The sequence below is a fragment of the Xenopus laevis genome, chromosome 1S, assembly GCF_017654675.1.
Source record: "Xenopus laevis strain J_2021 chromosome 1S, Xenopus_laevis_v10.1, whole genome shotgun sequence".
NCBI classification, from domain to species: domain Eukaryota; kingdom Metazoa; phylum Chordata; class Amphibia; order Anura; family Pipidae; genus Xenopus; species Xenopus laevis.
The window spans coordinates 158,884,895-158,904,248 of NC_054372.1; the positions used below are offsets into that span (position 1 = coordinate 158,884,895).

At 37.3% G+C, this 19,354-nt stretch overlaps 1 pseudogene; it reads left to right on the forward strand.

Moving 5' to 3' along the window:
* LOC121399099 overlaps positions 1-18,865 on the forward strand; it is a 56,901-nt pseudogene extending 38,036 nt beyond the window's left edge.
* The last annotated feature ends 489 nt before the right edge of the window (positions 18,866-19,354 follow it).

Consider the following 19,354-nt stretch of genomic DNA (forward strand, 5'->3'; position numbering starts at 1 on the left):
TGCCTTGTGGATTGAACACTGAGCATGCACAGGAGGGCAACAAAGACAATTAGATAATACCAGGCACAAATGTAGAGATATATAGGTTGTCCTAGAACTGGGGCACATCCCTTACAGTTAAGACATATTATTTATAAAGTAAACATTTGTGTTCCTTAATTTTAAGGCAGTTTGCCGGTCCTATTGGAGGGACACTCTAGAGGGATATCTGAATATTTCATATCATGATATCCAAAATGGCTAAGTTTATCATCAGCTTATGCTAAATGATAACAGACATCTCCTTTGTATGAGTTGGTATAAAGTTATATTTTAGTTTTATAAGCTGGCAAATACTCGAGACTGGAGTTATTACCGTCTGATTGCGCTGTTTGAAAACTGTGAAAATGGAGGTCAGAAAAACTTGTCTGCAGAATACTGATAATTCCATATTACGTATGTGACACATGTACTGATAAAGAATAGCACTGATGGGAAATTCACTGGGGAGGCAAGGTGCAAAGCGGAAAATGTTTTGCCAAGAAATACATAAATGCATTTGTAGAACTACTTTATAATAGTAACTGGAAAGTTATAAAATAAAAGAGTTGCATTTTAGTTGCATGGCATGGAGACCAAATCACTGTACTATACAGATACTATACTGATATTTTGACAGATTTAAATTAAGGACAGGTATGGGATATCTTCTCTGGAAACCTTTTATCCAGAAAGCCAAGATTTATTTACTTAAAGGATAAGAAAACCTTTCAAATAAGTGAATGGAAAATTAATGAGAAGATTATTCTAAGAAGTTTTGCAATGTAGAGTCATTATTTATTTTGTTTTTATTCCAAGATAATAAGGGATACATGTACTGTTAATTTGAATGAATTTTGTTACAACAGCTCCACCTGCTGGTAAGTTTCCGACCAGTCTGACCACCAAGTAGTCAAGGAAATTGTCGGTAGAAAGAAAGAGACTGCTCGGATGTTCTTCTGCTTAGCAAAACAATTAGAAATCTTTCACAACTATATTAAATGCCCCAACAGGTGCCACAAGTTTTAGGTGGACTATCCATCCTCCTTCCACAACTGCAGTAAAGTGTCACCCCCATGCTTTTCTTAGTGTTCCTCGCTAGTTTTGTGTGACTAATATTTAACCCAATTGCTCTTTCTAATATAGGCATGAGACCTGTTATCCAGAATGCTTGGGACCTGGTGCTTTCCGGATAACAAATATTTCTGTAATTTGGATCTTCATACCTTAAGTCTACTAGAAAATCATGTAAACAGTAAATAAACACAATAGGCTGGTTCTGCTTCCAATGAGGATTCATTATTTCTTAGTTTGGATCAAGTACTAGCTACTGTTTTATTACAGATAAATAGGAAATCTTTTTTTTTAAATTTTGATTATTTGGATAAAATTCTGAGCTTTCTGGATAGCGGGTTTCTGGATAACGGATCCCATTCCTGTATTATTTATAATAAGTATTACTAAAAGCATAACAGACAATTCTATGCAACACATTAGCATGTAAAAATAAATTACATACACAATCATAATGTAAATTACATAAATTACTGCTGAACATCAATAGTCTTTTTGCAGCTCATATGCCTTACAAAGCAATAAAAAGATGTAGGAAAAAAACAAAAAGTAAAAAAAAGTAGTGGAGAGCACATGCAATTGCTTTTAAAAAATTAGGCTTATTAGGACTTTGCCAGTGTATCCTATTAAAATCCCTTTTTCTAAATGGTTTTGCATAAATCTATATTAAGGCTCAAAGCTCAAAGTAAATGTTTGAAGCTTATTTGTATCCATACCTACAAGAAATCAAAGCAATTTCATTAAAGATTCAGAGGCAGATCCTGAAATATTACACCTTTAGCGGCCCCTGTGAGATAATGATTCATATCATTTCCCCATAGTTCTTCCTGAATATAAATGATGAAAAATTAATGAATAACAAACTAAAAGACAAATTTCTTCTTATATTTAGTGGCATGTATAACACAATCCCTAGACTAGATACAAACAGATACTGAGAAAAAGTTTAGGAAATAGGCAGGACATTAGCCATGCAATGACCAACATGTTAGGTGGTAGTATTGTTTGTAAAGAATGGACGCCTCAAATGGAAATGATTTATGACTAGTGATTGGCGAAACTGACCCGTTAGTTTTACCGAAAATGTGCGTAAAATAGTGTAAAATTGCAAATACATTGAAGTCTATGGGGGCGACTATTTTTTTTCACCCATTGGAGTCTATGGGTGTCTATGGGTTTCTTTGCATCAAAATCTATTTATAGCACTATTTATGACAATTTGAAACTGGCAAGATTTAGCATACTGAAAAGTCTCTCATTTTACTCCCTCACAATACTCACCTCTGGCCAAAGAATTATTGCCTGAGTTAAAAATTTGGGCATTAAGCACTAGCCACTAGTGATGTGTGGGCCGGCCCTATACCTGCGAGTCGGGCGGGTTGAGCGACCTTCCAAATGCTGGCTTCCAGGTTGAGTTTTTATAGATGTGTGCTTCTCAACCCCACCCCTTTTGTGATGTCATCGGTGGGGTGTGTCTATAAAAGAGAGTCGGGGTTGGGCAGGCGCTGGTGGCGGGCGGGTGCAGGTCTGGAAAAGCCAGACTCGCACATCACTACTAGCCACCTGTCAAAAGCCAAAAAAGGCAACATAGTTACTCTGTCTACTATGACCTGTACAGTATATGCCAAGGTCTGGTTGTGGGATAAATAATCTGTGAAAGCTTGCTGTTGTGAAAAGGATCACCATCCACCTTGATTGGTTGGGATAGAATGTTTATTTTTTCACAATAAAAAAGGGGTGACTAAAGCCTAACAAAATTCTTCCTGTAGCATGTAATGGTGCACACGGGCTGCTATATTAGACACAGGGACTTACTGCTAATGGTATCACAGAAGTAGATTCATGTTTATACCAGTGGTAGTAAGCAATAGCATAGAGTCAGATATTTTCTCTCCATTTAGAGTTAGACTGATCAAGTGTAATGGCTGGTGCACCTCCTTACCTCTGGACATGCTACTCCATTTTACTCAAGTGTCAGTTGTGTTTCAAATAGTGTTGCAATCAGGAATGAGCTACAATTTAAATTACAATTTTACATTCTTTTTGATTTACCAGAGCCTAGAAATAGCACTCTGTATAGAAAAAAAGAGAAAACTGTTTTCATGTAAGTTCTCTGTTCCAGCAATAGAATTGTTTACAATGGGTTATTTTCACAAATAGCAGTGCTGAAAGATAATCTTACTGAAGATTATGGGCTGCACTCCAGTCATTACCTTTACTCAATATTTCACTTTCTAGGTATGATGCTTCTTGTTGGACTCGCTTTTTGCATTTTTTCCACTACTGTATCTTTTTTTCCTTTTGGCAACTATCATAACTTAAATTGTAAATATTGCCTGTATGATGATTGATGATTTGCAGCTGTGTCCAGGCTGATTGGTAAATGCACAGATCTTGGATAACAAAAGTCCACTTACAGGGCTATTTGATATGTAAGTCTTTTTTTGTTAATTTCAACTTGTATGAACATGCCTGTACAGACACATTGCTACTGATAAACTATGCATGAGAATAAGTGGTATCCAGGTTTAGTGTTCTGTAAAAATATACAAGAAATGGATTGCTGATATAGGGCTCTGTGCTCTAGGACTAGACATTGCACATGCTGTATAGGTCTAGCTTTATGTTGCATGTGTAGCGCTATAGTAAATTGACCCCACAGTGGTCAATAGGAGCTACTTTTTGATGTGGTGTGGGACCACAAATGAGACCCTCTTTACTCAGGGGTAAGCCCTCGCAGCGAGGTGGAGGCAGGGTGTAGTGTAACTGTATCCATGTGCAGTGCACGAGATATGGGCGCCAGTGGTTTTATTTTGCTTAACCATAAACTGAGTTTATTGACCAAAGCCAGAATTCACATGGTAGTATGGAACATGGGATAAAACATAGATCAACCTATAGAACAAAGTATACTCACAATACCACGTATAGGATAATACCACATATAGAATGAATCCCTGCAGCCCAGGGAATACACAGCAGAGGGTTTTGCAGCTTGTGAGGAGGTATTGCCCAGTTTTCAGGATCACCCTAAGTGGAACCCAGAAGACTATGTACCTCCCTGGGTCTAAAACTTAGTCCCTACTGTGGGGTCAGTAATACCTGGGATCTTAATCCCTCTAATATCCTTGTTGGAGCTTTGAGCTGCTTAACTACATAACCTATCTATCACTCCTAGAGTGATCTATAAAAGGGTATAACTATCACTTTACTATACTCAGACTGGGTTCCACTACCCCTAACCTCTGCTGCTTAACAGAGGAAAGGTTGAGCAGCAATGGACCCTGATCGCATGATCTTCAGGACCTTTATCCTATGCCACAGTGCCATCTAGCTGTGGGAACTACAGGGGGTTACATAAGCGCAAAGTCCCCATCAGGACCCACATATTACTAGGGATGTGCCTGTCAATAATGTGTGAGGGTGTCTAAATTTTCACATCCCTACACATGTTAAGACCTACCCTCATTTATTCATTCATTCTTCATGAAGTAGGGTTACAGGCATGTTGAGATTATTTATAAAGCAGAGGAATGAAATATGTACATTATATTTTGAGCTTCTATACTACCTTTTCAGGTAGATCAACTCCTGTTGAGGGGGTCAGGTGATGTTGGGGGCAGGGCTATGACATGGCGATCAGTGATTGGCTGATCGCCACGCCATTAACTTCAATGTCCTGTCTGAATTCCATAATTTGGAAATATGGACAGGCAAATACCAAATACCAGGCTGTCCAGGTGAAAACTGGACAGGTGACAACCCTAAGGCAAAGGATAAGTAGGAACGGGGCCGACCGGCACTCAAACGTTTCATACCCACTTAGAGTACTTAGTCATGGGCTCTCTAAACCCATGACTAAGTGCCCTAAGTAGGTGCGAAACGCATAGGGCGGATGGAGATGATACACATTTTTTTACTTTTTATAAATAAAAATATTTTTTAATTAATCCTTTCTGGACCTGTGGATCCGTTGGTTGGCCCTGTTCCTACTTATCCTTTGCTGTACCGCTCCCTAAAGCTGGGTGTCTGGGGCTGGAGTACCCTGGTCACATTCACTATTTGGTGAATTTCATTTACAAATCATTCTGGAGCACCGTATCGCTCCTAACTTTTACAAACCTAAGGCAACCACAGTCCTTTAGCAGTAAAGATCTGTGCCTTCAAACATGCCCCAGTAGCTCCCCATCTTCCTTTCTGCTGACTCACTGCACATGCTCGTGCTGTTACTTACTGAGCTTGGGGACACAAAATATATAGAATATATATAATATAAATGTTGCAATATGAGGCTGAATAATTATTGGTACATGGCAGCTCAAAACCAGCACAAACAGTAACCAATTTAATGATCACCCCTGCAGAATCAGTTTATATAACAGGCACATCTAATTTTATGCTTGATGATTTGCGACCCCCTAAACTTATCTTAGTAACAGCTGCTGAAAGCCCACTGAGCATGTGTGTGACAACTTTTAAGGCCTGGATCAGTATTGTTATAGAGATGCTGAAACTTTAGGCTTGTTCAATAATTAGTGTAAGCCATTTATAGGGATTAGTTCTTATTTACAGGGTTGGTTACATTCCAAACACTTTTTTTTAGTTCAGTTGTTTTCAGATTTTCACCAGAAATACATTTTTCAATTACTCTAAATGTTTTTTTTTTTTTATATATTTTTTCAAAAATCCAAGTCTAAAGATTAATGTTCCTCCCTCTGGTGTTTAAATCTGTCAGCTCAGTAGGTGCAGATTCTGAACTGTTAGAAATATAAGCAACTGTTGTATCTATTCTAAAAGCAGCATTTAAAGTATGATGCAGAGAGTGATATTCTGAAACCATTTGCAATTTGGTTTTCATTTTTTATTATTTGAGTTTTTTGAGTTATTTAGCTTTTTATTTAGCAGCTCTCCAGTCTGCAGTTGCAGCAATGTGGTTGTTAGGGTCTAAACTACCCTAGCAACCATGCATCCATTTGTATAAGAGACTAGAATATAATTAGGGGAGGGTCTGAATAGAAAGATCAGTAATAACAAATAGCAATCTTAATACATTTGTAGCCTTACAGAGCATTTGTTTTTAGACAGGGTTAGTGACCCTCATTTGTAAACTGGAAAGAGTCAAAAGAAGAAGGCAAATAACAGGATAACTTTTTGACGTAAGTAAATCACAAGTGTCTCGGCACAATGTCAGACATCAACGTATCCTGAGAAATGAAGCAAAGAATCGCAGCAATCAACCATATGACCCCTCTCTGATATTAAGGGTCAGATTTATTAAGGGTCGATTAGTAAATTCGAATTTGAATTTCAAATCTTTTTTTTGTGTCAAAATTCACACATTCTAATTTTCATCCCCCAATTTGAATGTAAGTTTGAATGAGAGATGTGTCACACCTCAAACATGGAAACAGTTCTAATTCATATATTTGCCACCTAAAACCTGCCGAGTTAATTTACAAGTCAATGGCAGAGGTCAGTTGAACTATTTGAATATGTTAAAGGGCAACTAAAGTCCAAAAATAGAATAATGATAGAAATGCTGTATTTTGTATACTAAATATAAACATTAACTTACTGCACCAGCAGCCCAATTAAACAAATGATTTATGCTTTCATGCTTTTGGCAAAGGGGGCTGTCATCTTTTAACTTTGTTAAACATCTTTGCAATACCAAGACTAGGCACATGCTCAGTGTGGTCTGGGCTTCAGTTGGGAGGTAAAAAGAATTAAAGAAAGTAAAAATGGGATTTTATTTTTTTGGCTTTACATGCCCTTTAAACAACCTCCCATTAGAATTGTATATTGGAATTTATTAGAGTAAAAAAAAATTCACATAAATTTGACCTTTGATAAATCTACCCACAAGGGTCTCATCCCTTCTTGCTTCATTCTTTTTTACTATTTACATATTTTAAACGATCATTGTGGATTATTTTCTTGTTACAAGCCCCCTCCTGCTCCACCACAACTCATTCTTCCTTCCCCACTTGTTCCCTAGCACAGATCACCACTTTTGCCTGCACAATCACATTTCCTTCAGCTTGCACTGAGTGGATAGGGATGATACAGCTGAGTGTAGGAAAGTTTCAAGAGCCTTAGAGTAAGGTTTTTTTTTTATCTAATAATGCAATGATTGGCAAGGGACAGGGCTAAGCAATTGATGTAAAATCTGGGGAAACAAAATGATAAATACGGGAATAACACCCATAGGATTGCATTGAGAATCCGGGGACGTAAATTTGGGATTATACCGTATTTAATTAGCAGCATTTTTAATATACATATCAGTATATTCCCCTTGTGCATCCAAACTACCAGACATCTGCAGTCGTCTAGTCATCTCTGCAGCAAGAATTATTTAAAATTACAGGAAACTTTGATGAGTTCAAAGAGGCAAAAAAAGCTGAATTGCAGAAGTTAAAAGTTTTGGTAACATCAGGCCCAGACATACAAGAACATGAAAAATCATTTTTGCTGGGGACAGAAAAAGCTATTATATTACTGTAGCTTTACAGCTTTGAAATATGGGACAACTTTCCCTTGGTCAAAAAAGAGAAAGCGTTGACAGTAGCTGGGAAATTAACCACCTCTGGCAGAAAAGAGCAAGATTCATCTGAGCACTTAGCAATTTGAAAACATCTAAAGAACCTTTTAGATTGAAGTAAAAAATACCAACAAATGCTATTACAAGGCTGACAGTGTGAAATTGCAAACAGTAAAACAACTTTTATCTTCAGAGAACCAAATGGTTTCCTGATCTACTGTATGCTGGCTGAGGAAAATATCAATACGTATATGTATGTGTGCAGAATTTTATAATTAACATGTTACAAAGGCAGGGAAGTCAAATGGATATTGGTGATGGGTGAAAATTCGTCAGCATCAAAAAAATGGACGCCGGCATCCGTTTTTTTGGACGCCGGAGCATTTTCATCAGTGAATGTGTGCCGGCGAGACGCCAGCGCCATTTCGAGAATTTTTCACTGTTAAGCAAGTTTTTCGGTGAATCGAAATGCTCCAAATTCGCCCATCACTAATGGATGTATCGGTACATAAATATTTACTGTATCACATATTAGCTCTGTGATGTTTTTTTTTATATCAAGCCAGAGTGCACTAAACATTATGCAAAATGTGCACACTGTACAGTTTAAATATTGTGGTTAGGCTAGTTATTTCATTAGATAGTTATTTATAAGCAGGACTGGTTATCATTTAATGAGGAGTTAAGCTGTCGTTAGCATGTTATTACCTTAAGGAAGGGCATAGTATTGTCGCAAAAAGTTTGATCCAATCCTGTTTATCTGAGCACCACAATAAAAGTGTGAATATTCCACTTATGAACTTCTGGTATTATTGTTTTCACCTGGATGAATGTACTGGCAGTGGAACAGGCTAGTATTATCCTCTTACTATTGTTTTTTTTAAAGATTAGCACATGTTAACCCTTCCCATAAAAGAAAGCTAAAGGGTAATACAGTTGGTCCTTTATAAAAAAATCTATCTTTAAAGGGCATGTAAAGTCTAAAATAGAATAATGCTAGAAATGCTGTATTTTGTATACTAAACATAAACATGAACTTACTGAACCACAAGCCTAATCAAACAAATAATTTATGCTTTCAAAGTTGGCTACAGGGGGTCACCACCTTATAACTTTGTTAAACATCTTTGCAAGACTAAGACTAAGTGCACATGCTCAGTGTGGTCTGGGCTGCTTAGGGATCGTCATAAACAAAGCTGCTTGAGTTCTGCATGGCTGGTAAGTAAGGTGGGGGCTCCCCCTGCTGTTCATAAGTATGATTGTTTCCCTGCTCAGCAGTTAGGGACCGTCTGACAATTCCTATCCACAGCAGTAAATGAAGGGAGAATTTCACTGCATACAGTCAGGTTTCTTATAAAAACGGTACACATTTTTTAATTAAAGTATATTGGAGATAGGTTTCTTTTTCATTAAAGAAAGTGAAAATGGGATTTTATTTTCTTGGCTTTACATGCCCTTTAACCCTCTCAATACACCTTTATTGCTTCATGTTTGCAGTGTGGCAACAGTTTGCTAATTGGTATTTATTTTTTGTGCAGACTTCTGTTACCAATTTATGTTGGGTAGCTTGTGATGTCAAAATATGGCAAATAAAATCTTGGTGTATGGCCAATTAAGTAGAGAATCTCACCAGTTAACACATGGGGCCTGGGTGCAAATGCCCCAGACCTACAGCTCAAGATGGAGTTTTTTTAATAGTTTCATGCACTTGGACACTTGGTGATAGGCTATGATAGGGTGGATGGGGCAATAACTGGGGACCCAGAACTGTGGTCCACAAATGGAAGCCAAATCAGTAATGTTGTGCTTAAAAAGGGTTCACTCTCATGTTTTGAAACTTCTATTTTTGTCTTATAATAATATTGTAAAATCAGTGACCTTTTGCTGGTCTATGGCATCAGACCTTACTCAGCAGTGCCTCCATTGGTAATATAGATTAACCAATATACTGTACATGGTGCTGTATGAGAACCAAGGTATAGTAATTATAATGTTCTGCTTCTTTTGTCATCCTATGCATTTTCTTTACCAACTATTTGTATAGTGTTTTTTACCTTCATTGTCTCCAAAAGATCTGAAGTAAGGTCCACCAGATACTGGTTGCACATAAGATGTATATATTTAATCATTCAGAATATAAGTACTAGGGCTCATTAACAAACATAGGCTCCAAAATTGGCCAATTGCCAGTAGCAACCACTCAACTCTTTTTTGCTTTCTTTCTCCCCATGTTTCTCCCTAGTCAGAACTAGATTCAGATTTACATTTTACTATTTGCAAGCACGCTTAGCACATTTGTTTGTATATTCTGCACACTGTGCCTGATATACATCAGAATTAGGGTTGCCACCCGGCCCGTATTTTACCGACCTAGCTGGTAAAACACCTGCCAAGGCCGGGGCCGGTATTACAAATTTACCAGCAATGTAGCTGCAGGTTAATTTGGAATACCCTTCAAAAAGAGCCCTCGGCCTGCCTCCAATCCCCTGTAACTTATCTTTTCTCCTCAGTCTTCAGTTCTCCATGCTGTGGTCCCGCCCCTTTTGACATCACAACCCGCCCCTTTTGTTCCCGCCCCCCACCAGCCAGTAAAAAATATATGAAAAGGTGGCAACCCTAATCAGAATAAGAATTCTCCTTTAGCAGAGTTGGTTTTGCAAATGGCCCTTATTGTTTTTTTGAACCAACAGCCTTTGCAACCTTTATTTTGCTTTCATTGTTGTTTGTGTTCTGGACGTATATGAGCAGCTGCTACATTTTTGTAACTTTTTAATAACAGTTTATAGACAAAATCATAAGTCCATTGAGTGCAAATGTACAATAAACTTTACAGCTCCAGAATTGCATTGTGTTATCAGTACTGTGAACACTGAAATGGCATATATATTTTTATCTGAAAACGCATTTATTACCCAGTGAATTAGGGTTTCTTTGTTTTTTTTGTTTTTTTATTCGAAATCCAGCATGAATAAACAGATGGTTTCACATTTGCATTCATGTTGTTAGATGTTATATATATGTGTACTCAATAAAACAGTGTTTTATGTAAAATTCTTGAATGTTCATAACATGTACATATACACATTGTTGTTGGTATAGTTGAACATTATAGTATACATTTTTGAAAAGTTTGAAAAGTATAAGCAGGTTCGTTAAAAGATTTGTTCTCGATTGCGAAGACACGTATATCAGCCCGCATACACGGGCAGATAAGCTGTCAAATTGGTCTAAACGACCAATATCGTCAGCTTTATCTGCCCGTGTATGGCCACCTTAACTCCTGCTTGCTCCTCGTTCAAACCCTCCCCCACCACACCGCACCACACATTCAGTACATGCAAATTGTGAACCCTAAATCATTAGGAGAACGTGCAGTGCGGAACAGTGAAGGAAGCAGATTCAGCCTTTCTGCCCTGAAATACTGTACATTTGGTGTGGGAATCAGTTAATAAATCTAGCAACAGCACTGGACTCAACATCACTAGTGCACTGTGATGGAAATAAGCATGCAGGGGTCTCTGTTCCAGACTGGTTAGGTTAGTTATTTGTTGCTCTTTCTATTTTCTTTTTTTATATGCAACTGTAATGTATAATGTGGGCTTTTCCAATGGGTAACATGTTCATAACAATGTAGTTGTTTGTGGCACAAAATGGCATAGTGGTGGAGCTTTACCTTACTTTTGTAATGATTGAACACATTGTCCTGACAGACCTGCAGGAAGGGGATCCATTTAGTGTCGACTCTTTAAATAACTAAACCCTAAAAATGAATGAGGCTAAAAATTTAATATATTAAATTGTGAACTTATTGCACCAGCCTAAAGTTTCAGCTTGTCAATAGCAGCAATGATCCACGATTTCAAACTTGTCACAGGGGGTCGCCATGTTGGAAAGTGTCTGTGACACTCACATGCTCAGTGGGCTCTGAGCAGCTGTTGAGAAGCTAAGCTTAGGGGTCGTCACAATTTATCCATCAGAAAATGAGGTTGGTCTCTAATATAAAGTGATGCTACAGGGTTGATTATTAAATTCTGATGCTAATTGCACTGGTTTTTGTGCTGTCATGTAGTAATTATCTGTATTAATTACTGTAGGGACCTATAGGATATCCTATCCCTATAGAGTTAATCCCCTACCTTTTGTATGTAGTTCTCTTTTCCCTTGTTATTGGGCCAAGCCCTTGTAACTGGTAAAGTGTAACACCCACACCTATTGGACAAAGAGTGTAATGACACTCCCCTGCCACACTGCTATATAGTGTGTGCAGGGAGTGTCCTCTTCCTCTTTGGCTCCTGGTGCTGCTGCTAGGTGAATCTCCATTGAGCCTGGGATCACCATAGGCCCCAGTAAGCTTTTACCCTAAAGGGACCTGACACCTTTAGTGCTAAGTCGGGGACCAGGTAAACCCCGTGAACGAGGACCAGCTAAAATAGTAAGATACTGTTATAGTTCTCTCTAGGAGAGAAAGACAGAGAGGTGTAGCAGAAAGAGCAGCTGTCGCGCCAATGAGGATTGTAGTAGGGAGTAGCTTCCCACAAGGCCTGTTTGCCTTTAGAGCAGGGACCTCAGTTGATAGGGCAGTAGGTGAGCAAAGGACTACCTGAACCCTACCTGATAGATCCCGATCCCCTCACTGTGCAACGTCGGTTGAACTGGGATTTGATGTACACCTATCTGCAATATCCTTTGGGAGTCGCATCTGTTTGACTGTGAACCTTTACTGTCCAAAGTGATTCCATCTGCTGTGTCCTCAGAACTATTGTAAGTAAACCTGTGGTCATTTGCCTCTGGCATAATAAATCTGCTCCTGTTGTACCCCTTTTAAAGAACCTCCTGGCGTCCATTTTTCTATTTGTACTTATACTGTATGCCTGTGAATTGTAGTTCAACTACAGTTTAAAGGGGAAGCTTCCAATTGGCGAAGGCTCTGCCCTGGGTGAAGATTCGCAATGTAACCCATGCTCACTACCTAGCTGGTCACCCTTAACTTCTAATTGGCAGATTAAGCCAGAAAAGCATTACATTACTATTCAGCCTTATATTGTGACATTTCTATTCTATGTGTACTGTATATTGTGAGTGGGTCCATAAACTCAATAACTAGCATAATGGCTCAGTATTTGAGTTGTAAATGGCACTGGTGTTACTGCACTAGCAGATCCAACACAATCCACCAGCAATCAACATGTCACATTTATACCAACCAGGGATGTATGTCAAAATAAAGCCATTGTTCATGAAATTTTCCAGGTTAGTGTTAATGTGACCTGTTCATTGCTGTTGGACTAAGTTGTTGTGTTGTTAATAAACATGGTAATAGCAAAATGGTTTTGAATTAAAGTGGCCAAAACTAGGAAGTATTGGTTGGCGAGGCTTATAATAAGGGTAGGCGTGGCTTATACTTATGGGTGTGATCAAAATGTGCTGCGCGCGTCGCACATACCATCCCTCCACTTTTTTTCATCCCAATTCACGCACTTCTTTCAAGGGAGTATTTAATCTATTAGACAATTGATGTCTTTTCTGACAAAATATGCTTCGCTATATACTCAGCAGGGGAATGGATTTTCATTATATTCTCTTGTTTTTTTTTTTAGCAGGAAGCATTTGTTAGATGCCACATGACCCATGCAATACCTACGCTTTCAATAATTAACATAATTGTTATGAGTCATAAAATTCTGCAAGATAACAATTAACGTGCTTTATTCTCTTACCAGGTGTAGAAATGATAGTATAGTATTTAACATGCAATTTTCTATATGCGCAGGCAAATTTAGAATCATTACTTGCCAAGAAATATTGAACAAATATGTTTATTTTGAGAAACTGTTATTATTGGACATCGTTTGTACTCACTTGTTTTCTTTATATACCTTTTATGATTATGCCATAACTATCTAGATCATCTAAATAAATGAATGAAAAATTTACTAAAGAAGTCAGTTTCATAAAAATACTTTTCCAGTACAGGTATGGCATTCCTTATTCACAAACCTGTAATCCAGGAAACTCTGGATTATGAAAAGTCCATTGCCCACAGAGTCTATTTTAAGCAAATAATTCTGTTTTTTATTAAATTGCGTTTTCTCTGTAATAAATAAAAATGGAACCTTTTAATATTTTCCCATGTTGCATTTTACACTGAGACTGCTTATGTACCATGTGAGTTGTCCAAACAGAACAAAAAGTGTGTTTATTGTGTTGGTATATACAGTATATGGGTCGGTCATACTTAGCTGGCAAGTAATCTCATTATTGTCATCTCAGTATGTAGCTATTACTTGAACTATATATTGCCAGCTTCTACCCATTCGGGGATAAAGGATATAACTAAATCCTGAGCCAAATAACCCCTTCTTTATAAATCTGTAAATCTAGGAATATACTTCTTACAAATGGTCATTATACTTCACACCCCTAGACTTTGCATGTTGTTATTCGTATCTTATGATAACTTGAGGAGTAAATACTCTCTACATCCAGTGTTAGAATTCCAGTGCTAGACTCATGTTGATGATACTGGTAAATTGTACGGTATTTTAAGAATATCCTTAGGGGCAGATGTATCAAGGGTCGAATTTCGAGGGGTTAAATCCCTCGATCAAAAACTTGGAAAACAAGTCTATGGGACTTTCCCATAGGCTTTTAAAGCAATTCGGTAGGTTTTAGGTGGCGAAGTAGGCAGTCGAAGTATTTTTAAATGAGACAGTACTTCGACTATCGAAATGGGCGAATAGTCGCAGCGTTTTTGTGCTCGATCCAGTACTTCGACTATCGAATGGGCGAATAGTCGCAGCGTTTATCCATTTTGAAAAATGATTGTTCTTTATAACTAATTATACCTTTTTCATATGCTGTATCCAGAATTTCATCTCAACATCAACATTCTTTCCATTGGATCTCCCTCGAGACTCGGAGCACGGAGTTTTTGGGTAGAAATTCCGAAAACAATCGTGAAAATCTGATGGAAAAATCTGAAAAAATTATGAAAATTGAATTTTCTTTTGCAAAGCAAATTTTCTGTAAATTTAATAATAAGGGGTAGATTTATCAAAGGTTGAGTTGAATTTTCAAATGAAAAAAATGTGGATTTCCATCGTTCTGCCGTTCCTGGGAGAAAGAACTGGGAGTTAACATACCAGAACAAATGTGGGTGAATATCTTTAAGCAAGGTAAAAAAAGGCCAGGGCCTCAAAAATGAAAGAAGCAATTTATAAAATAATCACAAGGTGGCATTTAACCCCAGCAAGGCTAAATAAAATATACCCACAAAAGCAATACGGGTGTTGGAGATGTAACGATAAAGTTGGAAATCATTTACATATGTGGTTAACTTGCCCAAAATTGAAGGATTACTGGGAACAAATCTTAGAAAGCGTAAAAATTATCACATCAGTCAATGTACAGATAGAAGATCAAGTAACTCTGTTACTAAATGTAAATCTGGAGAATCACAAGATACTAGATGATATACTCACCTTTTATCTTATTCAAGTAGCCAAATCTTTAATCCCAAAACACTGGAAATCCAAGGAACCTCCTTCATTCAATGAATGGATGAGATCAGTAGAAGAAATAAGACAGCTAGAGGGGTTAACGTATATATATCATAGTAATAGTGCAACTTATTGGAAGATATGGACCCCATGGTATAGATTTAGAGAATCATTAGACCAAAATGGAAAAACAAGAGGGGAAGAAAATAGCAGTTTAGAACTTAAATTTGGAGCTTGATAGAAAACTGTTCTAACGTCCATTGAAAAATTGACTAAACATCGTATGCGCTACATTCTTAAAAAATCAAGTGTGCTACCCACCTTGAAACAAATATGTGGAAAATATTGGTAAAAACAATTTAGGGTAGGAGCACATTTTGAAATGGATTTAAAAGCTGTGTGCCTGTATAATTACTTTGTTTGCAACAGTACACAGTGGCAGCTGAAGAATTAGGTGTCAAGTGAAGTGGTTTCATTGATTCTTTTTAATAAAAACTATTTTGGTTGCTTATAAATCACTGTATTTTGGTTGCTTATTATTCACTTTGTGTAGTTTTGTAGGATGTCCTTAGATTGCCTTTGTTTAATGTGACAGAGAAGCTTATTGGTAGGTTAAAATGTGACTTGTACTGGCTGCCATCTTGTTATGTATGATGGTAGCTACAACACTAAATAGTTTTTTTTGTGTATTATATCTCAGCTATAATACTTAACACAATCTATAAACAAGACAGTATCTATCCATAAATCAGTGGAGGGCATTGATAGAAGAAGCTAAAGATGAAACAAGCAAGTTGGTACAAGACAATGTAGTGTTACTAAAATAAGCTTTTTAAATATATTTCTTATAACTTGGTAAACTAATTTGAAAATGCATAACTGTCCTTTAAAGCTGAATCACTGTGGATGCTGACTTGTTAGGCACCCACTAGTGATTATAACCAGCACAAACCTGGGGTCCTCTGGTTCTTTGCTCTGGTCTTGGCCTATATGCAGTAGAGTAAATGTTCTAATTTAACTTTATCATGGGCACAGCCCAGTTGCAAGGGATTCCAGGGAAAGGAATGAAGATGGCAGTTCAGTCCTCATTAATGTACTACTCTGGTCTGGTGTATGCTTTATCATAGTGGATCCCCATCCTGGAGTTTGGGGTAAACAATTATAATCACTTCAGGGTGCTTAACAAATTGGCACCCCACTGGTGATGAACCCTTTTCGTCTCCTTTAAAGGAACTGTTCAGTATAAAATTAAAAACTGCGTAAATAGATATACTGTGAAAAAGAAATAATGTTTTAAATATAGTTAGTTATCCAAAAATGTAATGCATAAAGACTGGAGTGACTGGATGTCTAACATAACATAACAGAACACTACTTCCTGCTTTTCAGCTCGACTGGTTTCCACTGATTGGTAACCAGGCAGTTACAAATCAGAGACTTGAGGGGGGACGACACATGGGTCATAACTGTTGCTTTTGAATCTGAGCTGAAGGATCAATTGCAAACTCACTGAACAGTTATGTCCCATGTGGCCCCCCCCTTTAAGTCGCTGACTCAGGGTTACGAGCTGAAAAGACATCTAGTCACTCCAGCCTTTATACATTACATTTTTGGCTAACTAACTATAATAGAAACATGTTTTATTTTGCACAGACTATCTATTTACCCAGTTTTTATTTTCACACTGAACTTTTCCTTAAAGGAAAACTATACCCCTAAAATGAATACTTGAGCAACAGATAGTTTACATCATATTAAGTGGCATATTAAAGAATCTTACCAATCTGGAATATATATTTAAGTAAATCTTGCCCTTTTACATCTCTTGCCTTGAACCAACATTTCATGATGGTCTGTGTGCTGTCTCAGAGATCACCTGACCAGAAATACTACAGCTCTAACTGTAACAGGAAGAAGTGAGGAAGCAAAAGACAGAACTCTGTCTGTTAATTTTTTTTTTATATAAAATCGGACTTTTAAGAAATCATGAATTTTTCTACATTTATTAAACCCCGAGGATGAAAAAGTCCTAATCTGAAAATCCGGCATCTCAGACCTGTCGAGGTTGCATATAAATCAATGGGAGAAGTCCCAATTATTTTTTGATGTGTGCTGGGTTTCCTGCAATACCTCAAAGTTTCCGGAATTTTCGGGTGAAAATTTAAAAAAAAACCCCGTAAAAATCTGGAAAAATCTGAAAAAATTATGAAAATCAGATTTTCGTTCGCAAAGCAAATTTTCGGCAAAATGTAATAATAAAGCATAGATTTATCAAAGGTCAAGCTGAATTTTTGAATGAAAAAAAATTTAATTTCGATCTGTTTTTGTGTACTTCGACTAGGGAATAGTCCAAATTAGATTCGAATTTGAAAAAAATGAAAACATCGAAATTTATCATGTACGGTCTCTTTAAAAATTTGATTTTGACCATTCACCATCTAAAACCTGCGAATTGCTGTTTTAGCCTATAGGCGACCTCTTAGAACATATTTGGAGTCAATTGGTGGACAGTCAATTTTTTTGGGAAAACTTTGATTGAATGCACTTTTCCTTCAATTCGTTCGATTCAAATTCGGCCGAATACGGACCTATTCGACCAAAAAAAACTTCAATTAATTTCGGCTGGTCTTTTTGAATTTCGACGTTTTTTCAATTCGAAATTTGACCCTTGATAAATTTCCCCCGAAGTGTAAAAAAACGCGGATTTAATCGGAGTTTGTAGTAGAAAATATTGAGATAAATTCGGACTTTGATAAATAACCCCCTTAAAGTGAATACTGTCCCATTCATTCCGGATAAAGGACTTCAGCTACTTTAGATCCAATAGAATTAGAACCACTCTATTAAAATCACCAGACATCATGTCTCTCTACATGCAGAATTTGTGCAAAAGGCGGTTATTTTAGTATGATTTTGTTTGTACTGGAATCAGTTATTTGAGTAAGCTGTAATAAATCTACTAGGAAAGGAAGCCCCCCTTATATTGGACCATTCATCTGACACCCAACTTCTGCATGAAGACAGAATGAGGAGAAACCGATGATGAGAGAGGGATAATGAAGATAAACTTTATTAATTCAGAAACAGTTCAGAATGTTTGATTGCATTTAGAAAGTTTCTTATTTAAGTATGATGAAGATTATATTCAATTTTCATTTTTGCAATAGTTCCCCTTTAAAAAATTCTTAGCTACATAGGATATGTCATTATCCCTTTAAAATTTCAATTTATTAACTACAAAGTTAAGATCACAAAGAAAAATATTGTGCCTTTTGGGAGTAAGTAAGTAGTGATACATAGCATATAAGATAAATACTGTAGTTGTAAGCGAATATTGTCTCTTATGCAGAGTGATGTTTTACTGATGATAAAGTTAGCCTGTACAGCAATTTATATATGTGTGTCTGTAACTTCTCTAGATACTAAAGGCTCAGCACTTGTGTGAGCATTAAATAAGTGAAATGAAAACGGTGCAAATCAAATGTTCCTTCTTTTAAGGTTCTGTGCTATTATTTCCCTTATTGATTGTATGTCTTTTCTTCTGTAATTTATTTGACAAATTATCCTCAATCCTCTCCAAGCTCAGTGTTCATTCCAGCTCCAACATGGTGTTCAGATTCATCACAGCAAGGAACATCTACTTAAAAATGGCATGTATAACAAACCAATGCCAAAAAATAAGCACAAACTGAACAAGATGGAGCGCCTGGCTAACAATGTTAAAATGTAGAGAACCATTTGTGTTTAGAGACAATGGGGCTCATTAAAGGAGAATTCAACCCGTAATAAATAAACCCCTCCTCCCTACCCTTTGTAGACCCCCCTCCCTCCTCCCCCAGCCTACCTGCCCCCCCCCTCCTGGGCAAATGCCCTTTACTCACCCCTCTGTGCAGAATCTGGCCTCTGAGTTCACGGGAGCAGGGAGGCTTGAGGGAGGGGGATCTACCCAGGGTAGGGGGCAGGGGTTTTTTTTATTACGGGTTGAATTCTCCTTTAAGAGCACCACAACAGGAGGATGGAAGACATAAATAGTGAAATGTGTCAAGGAATAGGCAGAACTTCTGTTAATAACAATATATTCCCTGTATTAATTTGCTATGTCTGGAGTGGACACATAGGTGGTTTGACCTCTCAGTAATTTGCTTTTACTGATAAAAGTAAACACTTGGGTTTATAGAGTTGTAATAAAAATAAAAAAGAATTTACACATACAGGTATA